The sequence below is a fragment of the Trachinotus anak genome, unplaced genomic scaffold (assembly GCF_046630095.1).
Source record: "Trachinotus anak isolate AG129_WGS33_773 ecotype Australia unplaced genomic scaffold, CSIRO_AGI_Tana_v1 ptg000033l, whole genome shotgun sequence".
NCBI lineage: Eukaryota > Metazoa > Chordata > Actinopteri > Carangiformes > Carangidae > Trachinotus > Trachinotus anak.
This window is the reverse complement of record NW_027273884.1, coordinates 4,866,802-4,891,539: the sequence shown is the minus strand read 5'-3', so window position 1 is coordinate 4,891,539 and position 24,738 is coordinate 4,866,802. Positions and strand designations below refer to the sequence as shown.

The following is a 24,738-nucleotide window of genomic DNA, read 5'->3' as shown; positions in this document are numbered from 1 at the left end:
CTTGTAAAAACCAGTAAAGAATGACAGAGAGAAGGGGAATGACATGCAGTAGAGTCCCGGCCAGGACTTGCCTGCTTGGTGGATGAGCGGTGTGGTGTGCCACTAAAAACATCCTGAATGTCTGGGCTCATATGTTATCAAAGAAACAAAGGTAGGAGTCTCAGTTTCCAGCCATTCCAAGATGTCTCCTCTGCCAAGAAGCATTGGCAAATGACTGATTTAGAGACACTGCTTTATTTCATGTTTCTACCAGTTTTAACCCCGTTGTCTCTTTGTTATGGAGGGGACGACACCACTGCGGATAATTTGGTTGCTGGTAAAAAAAAAAATTCCCAAAGGTTGGTCCTAAGTTAGCAGTTAGATTAGCAGTCTAAGATCCTAACCCTTACCTGATGTCCTGTATCCACCATACAGCGTTGGTGAAACACTTACTTTAAATGTGGAACTGCTTTCAGTGCTTTTAACGGATATAGTCACCAGGCCTGCTTATTTTGGAGAGGAGACCTCTGTAGATAATTCAGCTCCTAGTAAAAACCTCCTGAAGAAATTCGAACCAGGAGAAGCTTACAGCAATGGTGGTGAAGACAACAATTCCCATGATCCCATGCAATTTCATGACATCACCCAATGCCATCTTTTGTTATTATTCTGATTGAGAGGCCCCTAGCAGCAGAAGTTACATTCTATGCATTTAAATCAAGGCACAGTTTTGAGCTTCCAGGATCTTAAGGACAACTTTAAGCTGCAGAACCAGGATCACTTTATACAAATCACATATATTGTTGGCAAGAATCTTCCAAAAGATGGCACAACAATGAGAGGAAATCCTTGATATTTTCCAAAAAGCCTACAAAGGCGCTATTTACCAAAAAGTCATTTTTAAATTATATTCTGTTTAAAAAATACTCTGAATATTGATGGAAGATGGGAAGCAGAGGGTAATTTCACAGTATACTGGAGGAATGGTACAGGATCTGGAGACAGCAATGGTTAATGACAAGCTCTCCCTCCTGGAGAGAATTCAGCTGGAAGCATGTGACTGGGTTCTTTTGTACTCCACTGTAAAAGACTAACTATTCTAATCATACTGTCTGCTGGAGGTTCTGTGGAAGCACAATTGCAAACCACTGTCACATCTTCTGGAACTGCCCCTGTTTGTCCTGTTTTAATTTTAAAACCATATGCCTTGGAGATCTGTGCAAAGCCAGATAAATACTTGAGGGTGCTGTTAGTGGCATGCAAAAAGGCTTTGGCTGGAAAATGCCTTAGGAAAGACATATATAAATAAATAAATGGATGGATGGGCCTATATAGTTTACACTATATACACAGTGGAGATAATTACATTTAAAATAAGAACTGAAATTTATATTTTTGATGAAAATTGGTCAAAATGGCTGACCAATGGCTGCTTTCAGTGCTTTTTTTAGACACCGGGTCTGCTTATTTTGGAAAGGAGACCTCTGTAGAAAATTCAGCTCCGAGTAAGAACCTCCTGAAGAAACTACAAGGCTTGATTTTATGTAGCAATAATATATAGTTATGTTAAGGGCATACCTTCCAACTATTAAAACATTTCTTTTCAATGTGTACATATGTGGAGGTGAATATGTAGAAGTGTATATGTGTATGTAAAGGTTTGATATGGGTGCGTATATATGGACTGTTGAAATGAAAATGCAGTCATTTATGTAAAATAGTAAGATTTACTTTCTTCAGAGTATGAGTGTATTCTTTGCTAAGTGAATTAAAAGTCCATTTTATCAGCTAATTTGAATGAGAAAGTAGTCCTAGTCTGCATAACCACCAAATGAAGTTCAAACATGGCACCGACAAAAAATAAATCAATGACACACTGCTATGAAGGAAAAGCTTGGCTCTCAGCCCAGACTCTGGGGCCTCTCCAGGATCCCTAAAATACATTTTAATGTTTTTTTCTGGTCCAAGACGCGTGATCCAGCGGTATGAGTAATCAGATAAATGGGAGCCATCTCAGAGGAGTGCAGACAACATGGCTGACTGGCTCAAAAGTCCCATCGTCTGTGTACCATGACGCTTATCTCTGCTAGCCTTGCCACCAGATAGCATTGCTAATTTGTTGAGCCACTGGTGAAGTCACAAAGTAACTCTATTTCTGTCATTTGAAGGAAAACTACTTCACATCTGTCCAAAAGGAAAACACCACTACTGTTCATAATCAGATATGTAAGTGCGGTGTGCTGGTAGTGTGAACGAAGTGTAGCATTTCAACCTGACATGCTAGCATAACTAATGGTGATGCTGTAGCACTTTCAAAAGTGTAGATTCCCTGAATTTAAGCCCAAGAGGACGAGGAGGAGTGCATGTGTGTACATGGGCTTGTTAGAGAGTTTAAGTGTGTGTGTGTGTGTGTGTGTGTGTGTGTGGCTCAGAAGGAGGGTGGGGTAGAAAGAGAAGGAGAAAGAGAAAGTGAGAGCCTGTGTGGGAGGAGGCAGCTATGCTAGCTCCTAGGAGAGACTGGGAGGGCGAAGGGTCATTATTGACTGAATGAATTTTTAAAGAGGTCCCTCATTTGGGGGTGGGAGGGGCAGTGTGTCTGTGTGTGTGACTGTGTGTGTGAGAATTCATGCTAAATACTATTCTACAGCATAGCCAATAAACATAAATGCCCACCATACAGCACCTCAAGCCCCATGACTGATTTAGACCTTCTTGCTTCTCCATATAGGCTCTATAGTTTCTGTGCACACCAGGAAAGCCTTATTGATTGCCCTTTCACACCCTTTAACAATCAATGGCAGACCTGGTTTCAGGAGGAGTGTCTGTGGGAGGAAGGAGGGAGGGTTGGAAGGAGCAAACAGAGGAAAAGAAGCTTGGTGGGTGAGGCAAACAATAACAGTGAGTCCTCGGTTTCTTCCTCAGGAGGGGGTAAAAGGACCAAGAGGAGGGTTACTTAAGGCCACAAACCTCCAGCTCTGTGGATGTTCGGAGCGAGGCCAGCCTTGCTGTAAGAAGTGCCCTGAGGCAGCGCATGTTTTGTGGGGAGAAAGATAGGAAGAGATGGGGGATGGGGGGGTGGATGCTGCGGTGGGTTTGGAAATGCTCTGCATGTTCACTGACCCTGGCAGATAGCAGACGAAAGAGGGAGGGGGGTATTCAATCATACTAATGAGCAAGGGAGGGAGGGAGGAAGAGAAGAAGAGAGGGATGAAAGGGTAAGCAGCAAGGCAGAAAAAAAAGGGAGGAGGTGGTGGTGGCGTGGGGAGTGGGGCTGCTTTGGCAGTGCCAAGCAAACACCCTTCTCTAGCCCCCCCCACCTCCCCACCCTCCAAGCATCTATACACACACTCTCTGTCACACACACACAGACACACTCCCGAAGGCAGCCACACTCATTAGTGCCAGAGAGACCCGCTGTTGGACAGAGCTGAAACACCAGCTCAAAGCAGCCCTTCTCTCTCTTTTTCATTCATTCTCTCCTGATGTCCCTCACTCCTTTCCTCTCTCAGTCCTCCACTCTCATCTGCCTCTACGCTCTCTCCATCGCCGTCTTCACTCCATCCTTCTCAGCCAATTTGGCCCTCTGTTGTTTCCTTTTCCTTTTGTGTTTGCTTCCTTAGCTTTTCCTTTATCATCTGTCTGCTTGTGTTTATACACAATGCTGATGTCTCATCCATCCATCTTTCCCCCATTTCTTTCTCCTCTCAGTCCCCTTTGTCTGTAAGTCCACCCACTTGTCCTTCCCTCTTTCCACCTTACCTTGTTTCCTTTCCTCCCCTTCTGTTTCCTTACCCGTCCATCGGATTCCCTGCACAATCCTCCCCTCCAATCCTTGCTTGTCTCTGCTCTCATGGTGGAGGGGTGATTTGGAGGATTAGGCCGGTGGCAGGGTTGTTGCTGTGTCAGTCTAACAGGCACGGATCTGGACCAGAGCTCAGTTCAAATCCCTTCCTCCACGCCTGCCTGCCTGGCCACCGCATTAGCAGCTTCTCCTCTCTTCCATCTTTCATCTCACTCATCCTTTTCTCTTTCCATGCCTGTCCCTCCCCCTGCATGTTCTCCATCAATGTGTTTATCTCCCTGGTACCTTCTAGTTTCCTCAGCGTATTTGCCACCTTTGTCTCATTATTTATTGCTCTCTTCAATTGTCCACGCTCCAAAAAAATGTCAAACAAGTGTTGTTTCTGAGGGTATCACATGTCGATACATCCTCAGTCTTATTTTTAATTTTCTTTATCTTCAAGTGCAGGTCTAGTTCTATGTATCTGGTTGACCTTTTAACCTTGAACAAGCCCAAAGCACAACCTAAAATGTTTTTCATCCCCTAATTTCAAGCTTTAAATCAAATGATGCTTCCAGTTTTGCTTATAGTCTTTAGTGTGAGATAATGATTAAGCTCTATGTGACTTCAAGTCAGTTCTACTCCTCTAAATCTTTGGGAATCACTGTCTTTGTATACCAATAAAACACATAAAAAAAATATATTTAAAAATACTTAGCTGGCTTAAAAATGTCACTCTTCCTCATAACCCAATCCTTCTTAAAATATCAGGGGGCAAATGCTCTTTTTTAATTGCTCTAGGGAAGTATTCAGTCAATCCTCTTGGATAAGTGAGTTTTTCCTTTAGCAGCCTTAGGTGGGCTAAGGGAAGCAGGTTAGCTCTGCTTTAGTCATTTTTTTTTTACATGCAATAGGTCACGAAATAGCAGGTGTTTGCCAGGCGTCCTATTGGCCATTTCTGTTATTTAGAATTAAAATGCACCAACAAAACCAGCTGAGGCGATGGGAAGAAAAACTATGTGGTCTCTCAAAGGATAGTTCTGGTTTTATTACAATTTGGATCTTAGTTTCATTTTTGGACGTGAACAACTGAGGGGTTGGTAATAATCCCTCAGTGTACAAGGAAACATTCAAACTTTAGTGAGCACAGTGTTTGATAATGGCAAAAGCCACAAAAATAAATCGACATGGTACTCATAAAAAAAATTAAGAACCTTTATGATCCTTTACAGTAACATTTTGATTTCTTTTTCCTTTTGATCAGTCAGTCCATTACAGCTCTGAACAGCACTGGAAGAAAAGAGACACGTAGTGGATGCGACAGTATGATAGGAGTCGAGTCAGATGTCCATTGTCAGTGATTTTGCTGCTGTATGTGTCAACTGAACGTGGCCCAGCAGTGGAAGTAGTTACACAGTCACTTCATGGCGCTCTCTTACCGTCTCTGCCTTTCCATGTGCTCCAGCCTCACTGGGCCGTGCCCAGGGGAGGGGAGCAGGTTACACTGATGCTGTCTGAAGGACACTAGGGCACTGTGTGTGTGAGACAGAGAGAGAGAGAGAGAGAGAGAGAGAGAGAGAGAGCGAGAGAGAGAGAGATACTAGTAGACAAAGAATAAATATGTTGCTTACCTGCATATATTCCTACACATTTGTGTGCACACTGTGACACCCAGCCTGTGTTGCAGTATTCTGCTACCCAGAACCAAACATACATCATAACAGCTTAGGGTTGATCGTGACAATGGGTGAGTGGAGAGTCCACAGAGTCCCTGGCTCAGAATGGTGGGATAGAATTCAGCAGAAGTCACATGAATAGAAGCCTGATCAAGGCCAGCGCCACAGCACAAAGAGACAGGTCTTGACAAGAATGTTAAACAGGTGCATGCTCACATACTCACATGATCATGGGTGAAATTATATTTATATTTTTTTAAATGTCACATTTGCTTTTGTGTGGCAGAGAGACAGCAAGATGAAAGGAATACATGATGGCATATGTTAAACTCTGATACTTGGTGAAATTTATTCCAAAGTCTGTGCCCAACACCATAAGTGCATATTTTTAATGACAGCTTTATGGGAATTTGTTTATTTGTGATTCTGAGCTAAATCTGTTTTAAAAAAGGAACCTTGTTATTGTTCAAAATATGAATTCATATTGTAAATACACACTAAAGGACAACAGGAAAAAGGTTCTGTATATATGAACCTGTTGCACTTATCACTTATCATCAGTGCACTGATGACCACTGAAGTGTGACATCACTCGAGTGTTGTCAAAAGAATCACCATGCTTGAAAGCAGTGTAGCAGCTGTTGTTTTCTTCCGGTATGGTGAGGTACCACTGGCTTGTAAACATCATTATTGGGATCAAACCAAGCTGCCTGGAGACATTTTTTTTATTTTTAATATTATCCAGGCAGTGGTAAGGATTCCCATGGGAGTAAGTACTTCTTTCTTAAGAAACACATATATGAACATTAAATAATAATAAAGTCAACAATACCAATTCAACTTTTAAATGTAGACCTTTGAGAAATAAAACTCAAGCACTTATCCTAAAAGTGACACAGATTCTAAAGAACATAATTATCTTTTACCACTGCCATTATCATTTCCACACAATATGGTTGTTTCATCACATTAAAAATATGGGGATTCAGGTCCTGTTTTTGTTTGTTGTTGAGTAAGTTTGATTACAGTTAAAATACAATACAAATAAAAAAAAAATTTTTTTTAAAAATTTAAAAAAAAAGATTTTGGTTGATGCTAGTTGAAGAATCACCCATATATGTGACAGGCTTCTACGACACAGCGCCAACAGGGGTTCGTTAAAGGGCATAGGGAATGTGAGCCTGGCATTTACTCACACAGCCAGTGGCCTCGCAAGATATACAGGAAGAGTCTGTAGATCAGAGGGAGAGCGAGCACGGAGCAGTGTCAAACAGACTTAAAAAATGATGTTGACTTTTCTCACACTGCAGTAGGGGCACACACACACACACACACACACACACACAGGTCTGCTCACAGTCAGATACAGATATGACATACGTACCTAGTTGAGGCAGATATGAAGATATACATGATATAAAAGAATGCTGGTGAAAGGCACAAACACACACACACACACACACTGTCCTACCACCTGCCTGCCAACAGGTATTCGATCAGAGCTATTTCGACGCTCGCTGGTGATGGAATGTGCTCTCCGTACATTTGTGCTCCAGTGGAAAGCCCAAAGATGAACACGGGAATGCCTCAAAGCCTGCAGGCTGGAGGATAGAGGGGTCTGAAAGAGACAGAAAAACAACCAGATAGTAGCTCCAATCTACAGTGGGATCACATGTACAGAATTAGATCTGGAATTGCTCATGAGGTGTTGTCGCCATTGCTGATAACGAGACATGTGCATGTGTGTGTTGGTGTCCTTTAATGAGAGACTATTTGCACATGTATGCTATGTGTCCTTTTACTGAAAGCACCGCGTTCCTAAATCACAACAGCATAACTCTTAAAGTGGGGCTGCAGCACTGAAGAGTGTCCCATCATCACTGTAGAGTTGAGAAGCAGGTTCATCAGCTGGTTCTGGAAGCATTTTTTTCCCCACAGAAAATTCAATTTCAGAGGTTATGTCAGTGATACTGTATCCTTGGTATCTGGATAATTTAATGATACAATAGGCCAACTTTTTTTTCTCTCTCTCTCTCTCTCTCTCTCTCTGTCTCAGAAAACTCATGTTTTTTTCCATCATCTATGAGCCTTTTGTGCCATAGCCAGGGAGAAGAAAGAGAAGAAGTCAGCTAGCTGTGTGCATCAGATCTGCAGAAAATGCTGGAATTAGGAAAAAACGCTGCACCAAATTAAAAAGCTGAATGTTTTATCAGGTGCTTACAGAGCATTAACTTTAACTTCTGCTTGCACACAGCACGCTTGGTGCTTGGATGTTTGTTACAGAAATGCTTTCAGTTGATTTCTTATATGCAATGCTTATACTTTTTACTAAGGCAGTCTTTTTTTTTCTTCTTTTGGCCACTCAGGGGCAGCAGAACCAACTTCCAACACATCATTGACATGTTATCACCTTATAAAATTGTTACTGCTAGATTGTAAGCAAACTGGCCAATATCCAGCAAACATAGAACAACATTAGCATTCAAGTTGAGTCATGCTTCTGGTCACCTGAAAAAAAGTCCAATCTTCACTCTGCTTTCAGCTCTGGTTGGGTCTCCACCAGCTCCAGCTGCTAAACGCTCTACCATGCTCACCAGCTGATCTCTAACTTTGTTTGACTGCTGTTTGGTTCTTGCCAGGTAGAGTACAGAGCCTTTTCACTTCTTCAGCTGTGTGCTCCTGCCGGCTCTATCTCTCTACATAGAGTTTGCAGGCTACTGGAATGTCTGATTTCTTTTCATTTCATCTTAATTTTTGATTTATTTTTCTACAGAATATGTCACAAAAATGCCACAGTCTCCACATGCATCTGCTAAAATGTTAAAGCAATTATTTATATTTTTTCATGTCAGTGTTATGTTCAGCTTCAGCATAGACAGCTGTGGTGGAAGGTGTTTATGGAATGTTGCCTGTACAATGTCACTATGACATCAACTAATCTTTTCTCTGTCTCTTTCTGCAGGCAACCACACACATCACATGTGAAAAGCAGGTGAGATGCCAAATCTCTAGGTCACATGTTGCAGCCGGTCTAAGTCCATGAACATGCTTGATGCATGGCGGCTGCGGAACGTCCTGGTTTTCATTTCAGTGCCCACATCTTGTCTATTTTTCATGCATAACATGCACGGCCCCCAGCAAAAACAGAGACAGAAAAGACCTATTGATGTCATATTGATATCATACCAGCAACATTCCACAAAGCTAACACCATTCACTATAGTGTTCTTCTATAGTGTTTCTATGTTTGACACTGTATATGATGCAGACATGGAAACATATAAATACACTGGTGAAACCTTTTAGCAACTGCATGTGGAGACAGTGGCATTTTAGTGACATTTTCTGTCAAAAATGAATCCGAAATTAATTTATAATGGAAAGATATCCAGTATTCAAGTAGCCTGCAAACTCTCTGTAGAGAGATAGAGCTGGCAGTAACAGCGACGCAGCAGACACACAGCTGGTGTGAACGCTCATGCTGGCTTCTCTGCAGCAGGTCAGCGACGGCAGCCGCCATGCAACGCAGGCATAATGTTAATGTGCGCCAAAATGGAAACCAAGATGTTCCGCAGCTGCGATGCACACACTACGCATCCATCCTGTGAGACACACATGCCATGCATCCAGTGTTGTGTGTCCATTGTTGTGTTAAAGACACCAACATGTTGTTGCTTTTTGGTGGTTTATTTAGCAAGTAATATTGCATGGTGCTTTCTCCATTTCTGCACTGCACCTCACAAAAATCACCTGTCAATCAAACTTTGTCATAATACACCACCATGGTGGAATTGTGTGTTTGGAACGAAAAAGAACATGAATATAGACAAATACAGCAGTATTGATTTCTGGACATCAGTTCATTATTCCATAACACAATACAGAATTATCATCAAATAGTTATAAACAAAGGTGAAATGTCTTTATTTTATTTATTATTACTACTACATTTTTAATATTTTTCCAAAAAAATACATATTTATATTGTTTGAATGTGTTCACGTTGTGTTTTGAGGCATTCTATCCGCAGCTCCAAAAGGCACAATGCGTCGTAGATGGAACACATGGAGCAGACCTTATGTTGCACACAAGATGAATTGATGTTGCCATTTTGACCATGTGTAGTTCCCCAACCCCCGGCCTACTCTTGATCTGTGGGCTAATGCGATCACTTATCTCTCCCCTCAGATCGCAGGCATGAAGGAAAAATAATCCCTGGTGGTGGTGTTCAAACTCTGACAAGCACACACACACACACACACACACACCTGCAGCCGCACAGGGACACTCTCTCACTCTCCCTCACCCAGACTGTTACATACATAACACACATTTACGTGCACACACACTTATATCAGCTTACAATAATTGTATTATTTTTAAGTTGAAGTATATGGCAGTGGTTCCCGACCTTCTCACTCTCTGGCCCACTTGAAAATCCTAGAAATGTTGGCGGCCCATATCCAACCCTGCGACAATATGGAGGGCAAATAATACATTCTCAGAGCAGTTTTTGTTTTAATGATAACAATTAAACATTTAGGATTGAACTGAAAGCAGGGGAAGCTAAATCTTTCTTTTTTGTTTAACAGGGTGAGAGCACTTGTCGATTCACCGTCTGTCTCTTGTCTCTCTTTCCTTTTAATTCTTCTTGTTGCTAACTAGCTCTCCATTTTGACACTCCAGTTTTTGCCATGGATGTAGTGTTTGAGCAAGCAATCACAATGAGATAGCAAACAAGTATACAATGTGGTCTGGCAGCAAAGTGTTTGTAATTATGTTATAATTACACGTTTTCCCCAAAATTGTACTGTTTTGCAAATGATTTGTCAGCCCATTTGCGATACCTTTGTGGCCCACCAGTGGGGAACCACTGGTATAATCTATTTGAGCTTGAGTATAATTTAAAAGAACAACAAAATAGGGTTAGATAGACTAAGATATCGGGCCCAAAGTACAACTTCAATGCAAAAAGTAAGAACACCTGTGATTTCCAGTTAAGGCCCATTTCAACTCCACAGCTTCTTCAGTTCTGGGCTGGGTCGTGTCTAATGCATCGTGGCTCCACAGGGTAAGGGACTTGTTCAGGCAGCTGCCTGCTGAACAAGTAAGATGGGAGAGGGGACACGAGCAACAGCATGCTACTGAATTTAAGCACAACACAGTTGCAGTAGTGATTAGGATGCATAGGACGAGCCATACTACCAGTCAAAAAAAAAAAAAAGATGCCGCACACACTTCACTATTTATGCAACCTTGCATTGAAAAACAGACAGATACGTGCTTCTGACTTGGCAAAAAGATGTTCTGTGGAAATTTGTGTTTCAGTGATCAGACAGTGTGTAGGCATTGTATAAGGTCAGCCTCTATGATTGTCATCCAAGAGGAAAAATCATTGTTCACAAAATGCAAGATTACACTCGGCCAAAGAACATGAAAAGAGGCCTGATGAATACTGGCAGCACATTCTTTGGTCAAATGAAACCAAAATAAATTAGCTTGGATCAGACGGGGTCCAGCATGTTTGGACTACTGCAGTGACTGCACAGTGAAACATGTAGGTGGGAGCGAGCTGATATGGGCCTACATGGGTGCAAAGGGTGTAGGAGAGAGGACCTTTACAGATGGCATGCTGACTGCAAGTTTGTACACTCAAATTCCAAATGAAAAGATGTTTGGTGTCAGGAATTTTCAAACATGACAATGACAGTTTTTAAAGAAGCAAAAACTATAACCTGTGCCCTGACTTGAACTCAATAGATAGAGCACGTTTGGATTACTTTAAATGGTAAATGGCAACTGTATAGCACTTTTCTAGTCTTATCAGCCACTCAAAAGGCTTTGCAATGGAAGCCATGTTCACCAATTCAAATACACATTCATACATTGCTTTTTTTCCTACACATATAAGCTGCTCTACCATATGCACACACCTGCACTCTGATGATACATCGGGGGCAATTTGGGGTTCACTGTCTTGCCCAGGGACGCTTCAAAATGCGGACTGCAGGAGCCAGGAATCGAACCACCAACTGCTCAACCTCCTGATCCACAGCAAAAGCTAAAGGAGCAGCTGCAAAGAATCACCTGTGAAGAATGTTATTATCCACATGGATTTCCTAGGAGGATCAAATCTATCAACTAAAATAAAGGCAGACATACAAAATACACTGCCTGGCCAAAAAAAAAGTCGCCACCTGGATTTAACTAAGCAAATAGGTACGAGCCTCCTATTGGATAATTACTGCATGGGCGATTATCTTTCAGCTGGCAACAAATTATTTAACCCGAACTGGTGCAATGAGTTGCTTCTCATTTCTTAAACAACCATGTCGAAAGACACATCCCATGGTCGTGGAAAAGATGTTAGTCTGTTTGAGAAGGGTCAAATCATTGGCATGCATCAAGCAGAGAAAACATCTAAGGAGATTGCAGAAACTACTAAAATTGGGTTAAGAACTGTCCAATGCATTATTAAAAACTGGAAGGATAGTGGGGACCCATCGTCTTCGAGGAAGAAATGTGGCCAGAAAAAAATCCTGATTGATCGTGATCAGCGATCACTTAAACGTTGGTGAAATCAAATCGAAGAAAAACAACAGCAGAACTCAGGGCTATGTTTAATAGTGAAAGTAAGAGCATTTCCACACGCACAATGCGAAGGGAACTCAAGGGATTGGGACTGAACAGCTGTGTAGCCTTAAGAAAACCACTAATCAGTGAGGCTAACCAGAAAAAATGGCTTCAACTTGCTAGGGAGCATAAAGATTGGACTCTGGAGCAATGGAAGAAGGTCATGTGGTCTGATGAGTCCAGATTTACCCTGTTCCAGAGTGATGGGCGCATCAGGGTAAGAAGAGAGGCAGATGAAGTGATGCACCCATCATGCCTAGTGCCTACTGTACAAGCCTGTGGAGGCAGTGCTATGATCTGGGGTTGCTGCAGTTGGTCAGGTCTAGGTTCAGCAACAGTATGTGCTCAAAGAATGAGGTCAGCTGACTACCTGAATATACTGAATGACCAGGTTATTCCATCAATGGATTTTTTCTTCCCTGATGGCACGGGCATATTCCAAGATGACAATGCCAGGATTCATCGGGCTCAAATTGTGAAAGAGTGGTTCAGGGAGCATGAGACATAATTTTCACACATGGATTGGCCACCACAGAGTCCAGACCTTAACCCCATTGAGAATCTTTGGGATGTCAGACTCTACCATCATCAATACAAGATCTTGGTGAGAAATTAATGCAACACTGGATGGAAATAAATCTTGTGACATTGCAGAAGCTTATCGAAACAATGCCACAGCGAATGCGTGCCGTAATCAAAGATAAAGGCGGTCCAACGAAATATTGGAGTGTGTGACCTTTTTTTTTGGTGGCGACTTTTTATTTGGCCAGGCAGTGTAGTTAAAAAAAACAATAAATAAAAGAATGGAATCTCACTAGTGAAGGATGCACTAACTTTTGTTGCTGTTGGCCCTTAGATATGAACCTTGCATTATACAAAATACTAAGACTGTTTTGTTTTTGTCTGATTTAAAATATAGCATCTGAGATTTCTACCTTCAACCCAATACTGTGGAAGTGAATGGAATTTCCTTTGTGAGTCTCACAGCATCAAAATATTACATTTACAAATATTACATTTCTAGATAACTTTCCTCCTTTTCCACATTGCATTACTATTTATCTAAGCTTTCTCTTTTTAGCACCTTTAACACACACAATTTTCCTTAAATGAAGGCTGAGGGCCAAACATCGTAGACACTTGTAGACAGTAGATTTTATGTCATTACAAAGGAGCCTTGGTGGATGTAATTGGTAAAGTAGGATTTACTTGACATGAGAGGTCACAGTGGTGGACACATATGGTGCAGGGTTTTTTTTTTTCCGTGTAGGTCATAGTTGGATTTTATGTGTTGAAACCATCACTGCAACACTAGACTGATGGATTGTAAAGGACGAGGCTGCTTTAATCATATACCCACCGTAATTTAGTATGATCTATCATTGCATCAACTGTGCCAATCTCTTCCTGCGTCAGACAGCTGTAGACGAAAAAAGCAGACCATATGGTTCCCATGTGGTAGCTGGAAGAACATTTTAGCTAACAGTGTAGGCTCTGCAGTTCACCATAAACACATAACTGTAAATCCAGTTATGAGGTAGTATAGGCACTGCCACACTGGAAGGACTTAAGAGAGTTGTACTTCCCTTAATGCTAACCAATTGTTATTTAACTTTGTTGAAATGGATTCATCAATTCTAAATTGTAAGTTTTGTATTCGATACTCGATATTTATCTTATCGGGAGCTTATTTCAATTTTTTAAGGTCAATGAAAGAAATGTTCATTGAGAGATTGTGTTGTTTTGTCTTACACAAGATAGCTAAACAGCAGTGTGCCGGGACGTAATGTCAGGAATTTGGTTCTCTGTTTCTTAAGTAAAAAGTAGCTCAGCTCAAGGCCTGTAACCAGGACACTGTCTCTAGAAAGACTGCTGTTGTTTTCCTGTATAAATTAATTCACCACCACAAGTGAAACAGAAATCTCAGTGTTCCTGATATAAAATAATTTAAAATCACGCCATAAACAGTTACATATAAGTTCTCTTTGCATGGCTTTTGTTGCAAGTTGTTGCAAATAACGTTTTGTATATTTGATGGCAAAACACAAGGCCTGCAACCAGAATGGATTCAACTGTGCATCACATGCAGCTTGCCTGATCTAAGCAGCATGTTTGACTCTTGAGGAAGAACTTTCACCATCTTATATTCTTCTGTTTGATGCTCTGCACTTCAAGTAACTGCAGCCTGCATGGGAGATCAAAACAGTGGACCCCACAATACACATAACTTTGGCAGAGGCCTACACACTCCTGCTCTATTTCTGTCCACTGGCGCCTTAATGCAAAGGCTTTGACCAGTGAAGAGCCTCACAAGAGATGAGCTTGATTTTTTTTCTCTTTTGTCTGGAGAGATAGAAAAGCCTATAGGTGTGGCATGAAAAACGAATCCACAAACGTTGCTACGCATAAGGACGACACTGAAGCACAGCACAACAGCAGCACCGAGCAGCAGCGACTTATTCAGACCATCGGGAGAAATTGTGAAATATCCACAATCCCCTATATGCTCAGAGAAGTCAGCAGCTCCCCTCCCTCTGCTCCCTATGCACATGCAGGCAGGTATGTAAGAGAGCTACTATGGTTACAGCGACGCTCTGTGTCTCTATGGCTCTGAAACTTTCTCATGATTCTCATTAACAGGTAAATAGGTTAGTATATATTTGTAAAATCATTATTGTCATCATTATTTTCACAATCTATTTATCTAGTAATATAATTTTACATTTTTGTTTGGGTTGCCAACATGCTCCAATATCCTTAAATTCAATCTCATGCAATAAGAGAAAGACTCAAAGTCCTTCACAAATAAATATTATTATAGGCTGTATGTTAAATCAATTACAATTATGTGCAATGTATAGAATATATCATTTCCAGTGAGAGAGTCCAGAGCACCAACTTTGTGTGCATTACAATAATCCTTGATTTGAGATGTATTGATTACTGAAATAAATAAACAGACGGCATTAGATGGATAGTAGTTGTGAGGTCATCTCATTCGTTCATTGTTTTTACTTTGAAACAGTTGTGACTTTGAAGATGGCTTTGTGATTGTTGAGAATAACAACCCTCAGGTTTAACATGGTTTAACCAGGTTTAATTATCCAAATCATATGGTGATGTGTTGTAAGGCTGACGTTTTCATAGCACCTCAATCTGTATCAGGTGCAGGCGGTTGTTTCTTGACTTAACCCAACAGATTAGGTGAATAATAATGCTGGAAATGTGTTATGTATCTTTGCAAGTTTGCTCCCCGCAATTTAAAACACAACCAGTTCCCCATGTGCTGGAGGGAAGGTATAACAATGCACATACCTTGTGTAAAATACACTCTTTTACAACAGCAAACTGTAAGTTACTTGAAACACTTGTAGAAACAGAATAGAACAGTAACACTAATGTAACAAGTAGTTACATCTGTGATGATTTAAAACAGTTTAACTTATACTTATGTCCATAAACACATCATTTTTGTGAGTGCTCTTATGTTGGTATTTTGCCACACTGAGTCTATTGCACATTCACCATGGTGCTGGGCCTGTGTTTGTCAGAGTGGTGTGCTGTGGCGCTGTCCGAGGTGCTGAACCTGCTGCAGGGAGCAGCCACGGAGCTATCCAGCAGCTTGGAGAGTGCCACAGAGCACAGGCCTGACGGTAGCGTGACTGTCACAGTTACTGCCCAATAAGGCGCCCTTGTTTATGTCTGTCTGTGTTTGAGTGAAAAGATTAAATCATTTTCAGAACTATTTCTTATTCACTGGTTTTTTACATTCACACTTTCTGCATTTTCCTCATTTTAGCTTTGGGTGGCTATTGACTTTTGCCTCTTTGTTTGCTCCATGCATCGTAATTACAAAACTGAAAGAACTTCAAAGGCAACAATCAGACATATGATTGAAAATTTCTATTTGGCTGTCCTTTAATTAAGCTAGTTAGTTTTATATTTAGCCCGAAACAAATAGTAGCTACTGTTCTATTTACAAATGATAAGTAATTTTATTTTATTTTATGTTATAAGAAGGATGAGTATGTGGTCCTTGACTCACAATGTGTCCTTGTTGCATCTTCTTTTCAAGGGACATACACACCCACACCCATTCAAATACATAGAAAAATACAATGTCACACAGAAATACACACAGTAGTCAGAAACAAAGCACACACACACACACACACACACAGAGCAGACTGCAGGCTGCAGAGCTTTGCCAAATGATGGGGTCCTAAGAGGTAGTGGCTGTGACCTTGGCTGCCCTTGTGTGTGCCTGACTCCAGCTGGGCGTCCATTAGAGGGCTCCACAACAGACGCTGGCCTCTGCTGAGAGCCAAGGGTCGGATGCTATACACACACACACACACACACACACACCCTTGCACATTTGCCACACGGCCACACAAACCAATGCACACATACACCCGCACACAGTTAGGTTAGACATCATGTGTGTATCTAAGAGTGTGTACGTGAGGGCATTTCATAAACATGCTATAATGGTCGTGCTGTGGATAAACAAACAAACATACTGTACATGTGTCACAGTGTGTGTCGGTGTGTATGACGGAGAATCACAGTGAGTGGACAGGATGTGTGACTAGTGATTTGGAACCTGGACTTAAATGCTTCAGTAGGCGTTAGGATGTGATCCTAAAATGCGTCATTTATATTGCTCTGTTTCATTAAAGGACAGGTTTACAAATTTTTCGAGCTTGACTTAAATCGACTCATGTTCATGGAAACAGGTTTCATTTTCTGTAAACCTGTTCATACTGACCATTAAGGGATTCTTCATGTTATTCCAATGATTCCAAGTGGTGGTGGTGGTGGGGGGTGGGGGGTCGGGGGGTGTACTGCAGTGTACTGCCCTCCACTGCAGCTCAGCACAGCAAGCGTATATATATATACATACATACATATATATATATATATATATATATATATATATATATATATATATATATATACTGTGTGTGTGTGTGTGTATGTGCATGTGTATATATGTATATATATGATTCTGTTGTTTTATTATTTTTTAGCATTTGGGGTATTTTTTCATTTTATTTTAAATGTCAAATTTTACGGCCTAATTTCCAGTTCATAATGTTACAATCCTGCTGAAAACCATGAGACGCACTTTGTTTTCAATAGTGCTGCATAAATACATTCATTATTATAAGGGTTCTACTAAAAAGTGGTAACTTTGGATTATACCAAAGTTAACTAGACTTGCATTTCACATTGTAGCTCTTTGTCATATTTTTGAAAGATGGTATTTCTGCATTAGTTTATGTTGGCTGGTTTGTGATTCCACATTTCTTTGTGCTTTTTTATTAACAGACAAAATTAACCCCATAGAAATAATGGCATGACCTGACGTGGCATGACTAGCTCGCTACACTCTTCATTGATCTTCATGCCATCACTTAGCACTTCTTGCTATCATATATTGATATATTCGACTGTTGTTATCCAATGAGCTTTGTACAGTGACGACAATACAAGGAACTCGTCCGCAAACAGAGATTGTAGCTGTTGACTGTAACAATAGTTTTCAGGCAGCTCCTGCAGCTGGCTGGCCTTTCCCTTCCTCCTGACAAAAGGAGAGGAAGGCTAATTTTACCCTGCCTGCTGTCTGCAGTGGAGCCACTGAGCCACAACACTGGTGTGCTGCAGTCACCACCTCACAGTATGCCATCTCTCTTTCTCTCTCTGTCTCGCAGTAAGCCGGTCAACTCTAGCACCACAACCATCATTAAAGCGTTCTGGCTGATCACACGCTTTAATTGGACCGTACCAGCGGCCCGGGCAAAATGGCGCCTTGTTAGCTCAGCTGCAGAGCAGAGCGAACGCACAAACAAACAAGCAAACAAATGAGGATATAAACAAACCCCATGGAAGCTCACTTGGAACATGGGGCATGGTAAGAAACAGAGAGAGGACTGACCTGCAAACACAGGAACTGATAAGTAGACATGTAGCAAATATAGTGCAGAAGGAGCAGAGGTTTTCATATCTGCCAATTTTATTTTGCTCGGTTTCTTATGAGTCTGTGGAGAAATGCTGCTTTTCTGAGGTAGTTTATGTTTCCAGCTAACATTAACAGAACATTTCATATATAACACAGGAGACATTTACAGTCAAATGAGCATCAAGTGTTCCTTTATAGCATGGGTACCCCCAGTGGGACATCCAATGTAAGCACACAACTAATGTTTACCCACTGGAACATACAGGACATGTTCCTATTTAGAGCGTTTAAGCTTTGATATAGATATAGCAGTTTACATTTTTCTATATTTTAAACAACTATACATTTATATGTAACTAGTGCACACAAAACATTGCACAATAGTTTCTCTCCTCTTCTCCTAAGTGCTGTTTAATTTGGAGGCAGGAGTGTGATATTTTCCATTTAGCACTGATGCAATCAGTGGGTCGTTTCACTTTCACGCTTTGCTGAAGGAATAGCAGGGACCATCTGATAATAGTTGCTACAAGTCACCTTGGTGCTGCTTTTATCCTAACAGATAATTCAAGGTTGTTGATACTGTGCCGTCACCACTGAATCAAGAGCTTTACAATGCAACTCCTCTAATACAGTGACAGCAGTGTTCTGATGTTGCTTCACTAATTGTAAAGACAGCTGTTGTGTTACACACGCCATACTGATTCTAGCTGGGGAATTCTTTATTCTTATCCCACTGACAGGAACTTTGTATCTTGCTAAAGGGCACTTCCGCCAGGGACGGATTGCTGTCACAAAAGAGGTGTTGATATGTGATCTTACTGCCCAAACCTCTCGCTGAAAACACAAATTAGAAAGCTGCCACAGCGCATTGATTAGTGTCAGTTGTACGATAGCTTTGTAAAGAGCTCCGCTTATTCTATCAGTGTTAAAATGTTCCAACTCCAAGGCATGAACTGGAGATTCAAGTGTCTGACGTGAAACCATCAATGCACGTGTCCATTTTAAAAGGAGCTATTTGTAAGTTGCTATTGCTACAAAAGCTAACATTAGCATGAACAGCCGTTTACTTACAAGTCCAGGGGAAATGTTGCAAGTTCAGAATCAAACTTCATTCCTGTACTCACCAAGAGCTGTCGCCTGCCGTGGAAAGCAACGTCATTGTTAACTCTTGTTTCTATCACCTCTTTTCTTCCACTAAAGTTAGCATGCTAACCAGCTAGCCCCAGCCTAGTTGGACTGTCTCGTCGCTGTAGTGTCCAGGCTGCCCCGGAGAGATAGCTCTGCTCCGAGGGCGTATTATAAGCTCTTGTTTTGTAAACACAACGATAGCTGAAGCTCATCTGTTAATACTAACGCTGGCTGTGTAGCAATGGCAAAACTTACAAATAACTCTTTTAGTTGCTTCATGCAGGATAAGTAACAACTGAAACTCTTTCACTTTTCTGTGCACACCTTTGTTTGATTGTGTTAGATTACTGTATCAGAGTACACTATTATAGCTGATAGAATTGGCCTTAATAATGTAATGTGAAAGACATAGCTCCATTCACAAATCCATGTCATACTGAGGAAGGCAAAAACAAAACCCCCTGTGGGAACAGACTAAACTGCGCAGATATTACACTATTCTTCAGTGTTATGTTGTAACTTACACTAAATGGTAAAATATATTTTGAAATGCCTGTGGTGTCGTAATGATAAGGTAAACCAATAGTTGACGACTCGCCTGAGCAGTGAATGGCAGTTAGCACCAGCAGGTCCAGATAGCCGCAACTGTGACATGTTCAGAACAGATTAAGCAGGACACACTATTACGAAGGGGGGCTGTGGCTCAGGAGGTAGAGCAGGTTGTCCACTAATCAGACTGTTATTACTTGCTGGAAGGTCAAAGAGCCCTGCTGCTGACTACAGTCTAAAGTACAGATGTTCCACTCATGTTTTGATACTTGTTTAGTACTTTGATATCGAGCATGTGCCCACATAGATTCCTAACCTATGCTGTATGTAGCTGCACAGGACATATGGGCTAAAGTACATTAGAGCAAGGTGTTCTATAGGTGGAGAAGCATCGAGAACTTGAGTAAAAGTGACAGGAAAACATTATAAAAATACTTGATAAAAATAAATCTTTTATTTAAGTAAAACTTGTATGAGGAGCATAATGAAGGTAAAGTAAAAGCACTACTTATACTTATATACACTACTTAGCATTACTTATTACTGTTATTTTATTATTGTCAAACTGGATCCTTATACTGTTGAGTTGTTTTATCTGTAAAGGTACATCACATTTTATAACTGAATAATATATTTTAAATGTAAACTCTTTATCTGTAAAGTAACTGGTAACTGTAGCTGTGAAATAAATGTAGTGAAACAAAAATCACATTATTTTCAAGGATCCAGAAAGACCCCTTCAACATTTTTCACATTGTTATTTTGCAGCCTTTTGCTAAAATCATTGAAATCAATTTTCCCCTATCAGTCGACACTCAATCCCCCATAATAACAAAGTGAGAACAGAATTTTAGACAGTTTGCAAATGTTTTAAAAAGGAAAAACTGAAATATCAAATTGACACAAGCATTCAGACTCTTTGCAATGGCACTTGAAAGTTAGCTCAGGTGTTTCCCATTTCTCTTGATCATCTCTGAGATGTTTCTACACTTTGATTTGAGTACACCTGTGGTCAATTCAGCTCATTGGACAAGGTTTGTAAGGGTGCACACCTCTATCTATATAATATCTACATGTGGTCGAAGGAAATCCCTGTAGAGCTCAGAGACAGGATTGTGTTGAATCACAGATTTGGAGAAAGCTACAAAAACATCTGCTGCATTGTAGGTTCCCAAGAGCACACTGTCCTCCATTATTCTTAAATGGAAGACGTCCTGAAACAAAGTTGAAGCAGCTAAAGTCTGTCTCCTAATATGACCTGAACCTAACAGAATATCGGCAGCTAAAGCTAAAACAGGAAAATATGTGATTGCAGGTTTTCAGCGATCAAAGTCATGTTCATGACTGAGGTATTTTGATATTCACAGCTACTTAAAGATGTATAGCTGCAGTGGAAGTGTCATGTTGAGAGGACATGTTTAATCATAGATTCAGCTGTTACAGACTGCAGTGTCCCTCTGGGTGTGTATTAAGGGAACAACCCTAGTGGTGATGTGAAGTTATGAAAAGCTCTACAGTGAAGTAAGTGATGAAATTTTGAACGCCATCGATTGTCGTGTCTGCAACAGCAAGGAAAATAAAGCCCAGGTTGAAAATAACTGTAATCATACTTGAAGTACACTCGGTAGTGGAGCAGTGAGCTGTTTGGTTGGGAAAGGTTGCATTCAGTGCTCTGCTGTAGTGCTCTCAGTGCAGTGCACTAAACAGGACACCTTATTCAGGACAGAGAGAGAGGAGAAGAGCTCCCTCCCTCCCTCTGACTCTCTGACCTTCTCAAAATGGATAGAGCAAGAGAGAGCAAGCAGAGGGAGGAGTGGAGCGAGGGAGAGGTCATTTATCTAGCTACCAGCTCAGCCGCCCCACCCCTTCTGGCCCACCACCACCACTGCCCAAGTGGGGCAGTGAAGCTGAAGGTGAGAGTGGTTCAGTCCGGCTGCCCTTACACATCAGAATCAGAATCACACCTTTCACTTCTTACCACTGTCAGTCACACACTCAAGCAAAGTTAACACAATAGCAGATTCATCTTCAGACTGAAGCAAATTCAACCCACACACACACACACACACACACACACACACACATACACACATGCAACATAGCAGTTGCCCATCCATCATAGCCACCCTGGGCTTTGCTGATCCTCCTACCTACAGCCAAACGTGTGTGTGTGTGTGTGTGGGTGTATGTGGGAGGGGGTGTGTGGAGCAGACATGGCTGGCTGATCACACTACATCAGGGCCTCCCAGACAAACTGTCATCACCAATTACCACAGTTACTAACAACTGACAACCCAGTGTCATGGCAGAGCAGACTTTACCGGATCATATGGATCGTTTTTATCATACGAAAACACAAACACTGAAACACGCTGATAGTTAGTGGTGAAAATAAAATAAAATAATAAAAAAAAGAAAACACGTAAAGTATTCTACTTATATACAGAACTGACTTGTGCTTTACTAAGTTCTATTACTTAGTATATTTCTTTACGCCATTTTATATGACAGCTGCATCTACCACTTGTAGATTTTAAAAACAAAATATAATATATCCAACAGTATAAAAGCGGTTAAAAGTGGAGGGTGCATGCTCTCCTTGTGCCTGCGTGGGTGTTCTCCACTTCCTCCAGCTTCCTCCCACAGTCCGAAGACATGGAGGTCAGGTTAAAGGGCCACTTTACATTGCCCGTAGATGTGAATGTGAGCAGGAATGGTTGTTTGTCTCTTTATGTCAGCCCTGTGTTAGACTGGCAACCCGTCCAGGGTGTTAACCTCCTGGAATTGGCTCCATCCTCCCCACGACCCTAAAATAAGGATATAGTGGTATGGCTGTTGAATGAATGAATGTACTGCTACTTTTAATTAAGTAAAGTAAATACTTCCTCCATTGCTGATTAACTGAAGTCAGCAACAATTTACCCTCATTTCTATATTTTTGTGCATTAATCACAACAGCACTAATTAACGTCTACAAACAAGAGACAAATGAAAGGAAACACCTGAATGATGTGGGTTCACTGGATGGTTTGATAATTGACTTGTTACTGTGAGACAACAACTGAACACCTGCTGCATGTGAGGTTTTGGACTGACATGTAGCTGGCTGTTCAGGACAGAAACAATACTGTGGTAAAAAGCAGGCAAGGGGCAGCAATGGTGGGGGCTTATCAGATGAGACTGTACAAAGTGTTTGTACGTGAAGCTGTTCTAGAGGCTGCTGCTATTTTTTTTTTTTTTTTTTCATTTAATATAACCAACCCATAAATAGACCTTTAGCATCATCAGTGTTGCTGTGGCTATTTTGTTGACATCAAGAGGTGTTTCAGAACAAGGTGAAAGAGGAGCAAATAAGTTCTCAGAATAATCAGCGTAACACGTCACCTTCACCTCCCATCAGCTACAGTGCTCTCTGCACCAGAGCTATCAAACTCTGCAGCTTGCTTAATTAGCAAACAGTTAACTGTCACAATCCACTTTGCGTGTGCTTCACCAGATGCTCACATCTTTCCCATTCTCACGCTTGGATGTGGCCCAAACCCACTGATGGGGAAAATAATAAAAGTACTGGGCTCTGGACTTGGATGCGAAATGCTCATGATGCACTGACTGTGTGTTAACAGGGCAAACCTGTCCTGTGCAGCAGTGGTGCAGTGTGTGTGGGGGACGTGTGGCAGCAGTGAGTGTGGCAGTGGTGTGTGGGGGGTAATGGGGTGTGTACTGTATGAGGGGGCTTGAGGCCGTTGGTGCTAGATAAGACTCCATCAGCATCAGTGATGTATAAATAGCTTTGTCCTGGTTTTGTTGCTGGCACCCTCTAAAAACCACACACACACACACACACACACACACACACACACACACACACACACACACACATGTTGTCATATATACACTTTTGGGGACATTTCATCCACTTGCATTCCTTTCTTAGTGACTACCCCCCCACCCAAACTCAAAACCTAACCACTGCCTGTGTAACCCTAACCCTTGCCTAACCCTGACCTGCCCACCAACCCAAATATCATCTTTTTCCCCACTGGAGACATTAACAAGCCATCCCCAAATAACTGGTCTTTAGTCTGAAATTTGGCCCCAAAAGTTGCCTGTGACAGACGCACACACACACACACATACACACACACACACAGTGTGACCCTGATCCAGTGTGGTTTGGCTGCCCTTCAAGAAGTGTGTATGTGGGTATTTGGGAAAGGGTGTTTGTCAAGCTGCCTCTACCTGACCCTGCGTGTGTGTGTGTCCACGTGGGCCCATGTGTACACTTTAATACTCTGTTTGGCTCTCGCTGCAAACAGATGGAAAAAAAATGGTTAACTGCTGTAAATTACAAGTATGTGCATGTTTACACCTGTATTTATGCAGCCATGGGCTCGTAAACACACGCAAATGACACACTCATATACCGGTGCCCCTCCGCAAAACACACAAAGACACTTGTGTAACATCCTGATCTTAACACCTTACAAAATCTCCCTTTTTGAAAGGCCAAGAAAAAGTAGGACTGCAACAGATAGTTTCAGTAACTGTGCAGCTGTAAAAGCCGCAAACCAGATCAATTCATAATCCTGACCTCACAGAACGTTTGACTGCAGCTGAATGTGACAGAGAGATGACAGGGGAGATTTAGCACTTCATTTCTTGTAAACAGATTATGTGACCTTGAAATGAAATAAATTGAAAAAATAAGCATAAATGTGAAAGTCCAGTTTCATTCTAATATTTGTGTCTTCTTTGTTTGTATTTTAGCTTTGCAGTGTTTGACAGCTGATAGATGTGTAACTTATCATCTGCAGCGGTACACCTCCGAGATCAGCCTGACCCAAGAGCAACGATAACACAAGTGGTTTCCCAGGTCAAGTCATGAAACCTTCTATCTGCCGTGGAAATTATGACAAGCAAAAGAGTAAGTCAGCTGATTGTATTAGCAGCAAAGACCATGTAAAGATGACACAGATACAGGTGACAGCTGTTTGTTTCCCATAACATTAACAAAGCACCTCTTCTAA

At 41.4% G+C, this 24,738-nt stretch overlaps 2 long non-coding RNA genes across 3 annotated transcripts; both read right to left on the bottom strand.

Moving 5' to 3' along the window:
* Window positions 1-4,785: 4,785 nt before the first annotated feature.
* LOC139614176 (uncharacterized) lies at window positions 4,786-6,343 on the bottom strand. The gene is made up of 2 exons (XR_011686919.1): window positions 5,200-6,343; window positions 4,786-5,050 (listed from the first exon to the last, which is right to left on the bottom strand). It is a non-coding gene; the product is annotated as an uncharacterized lncRNA (long non-coding RNA).
* Window positions 6,344-8,865: 2,522 nt separating this feature from the next.
* On the bottom strand, window positions 8,866-19,662 carry LOC139614243 (uncharacterized). 2 transcript variants are annotated; one of them, XR_011686943.1, is made up of 4 exons: window positions 19,159-19,662; window positions 13,430-13,489; window positions 11,370-11,523; window positions 8,866-10,532 (listed from the first exon to the last, which is right to left on the bottom strand). It is a non-coding gene; the product is annotated as an uncharacterized lncRNA (long non-coding RNA). The 2 variants fall into 2 exon arrangements; XR_011686944.1 differs by having other exon boundaries at window positions 11,370-11,509.
* Between the last annotated feature and the right edge of the window lie 5,076 nt (window positions 19,663-24,738).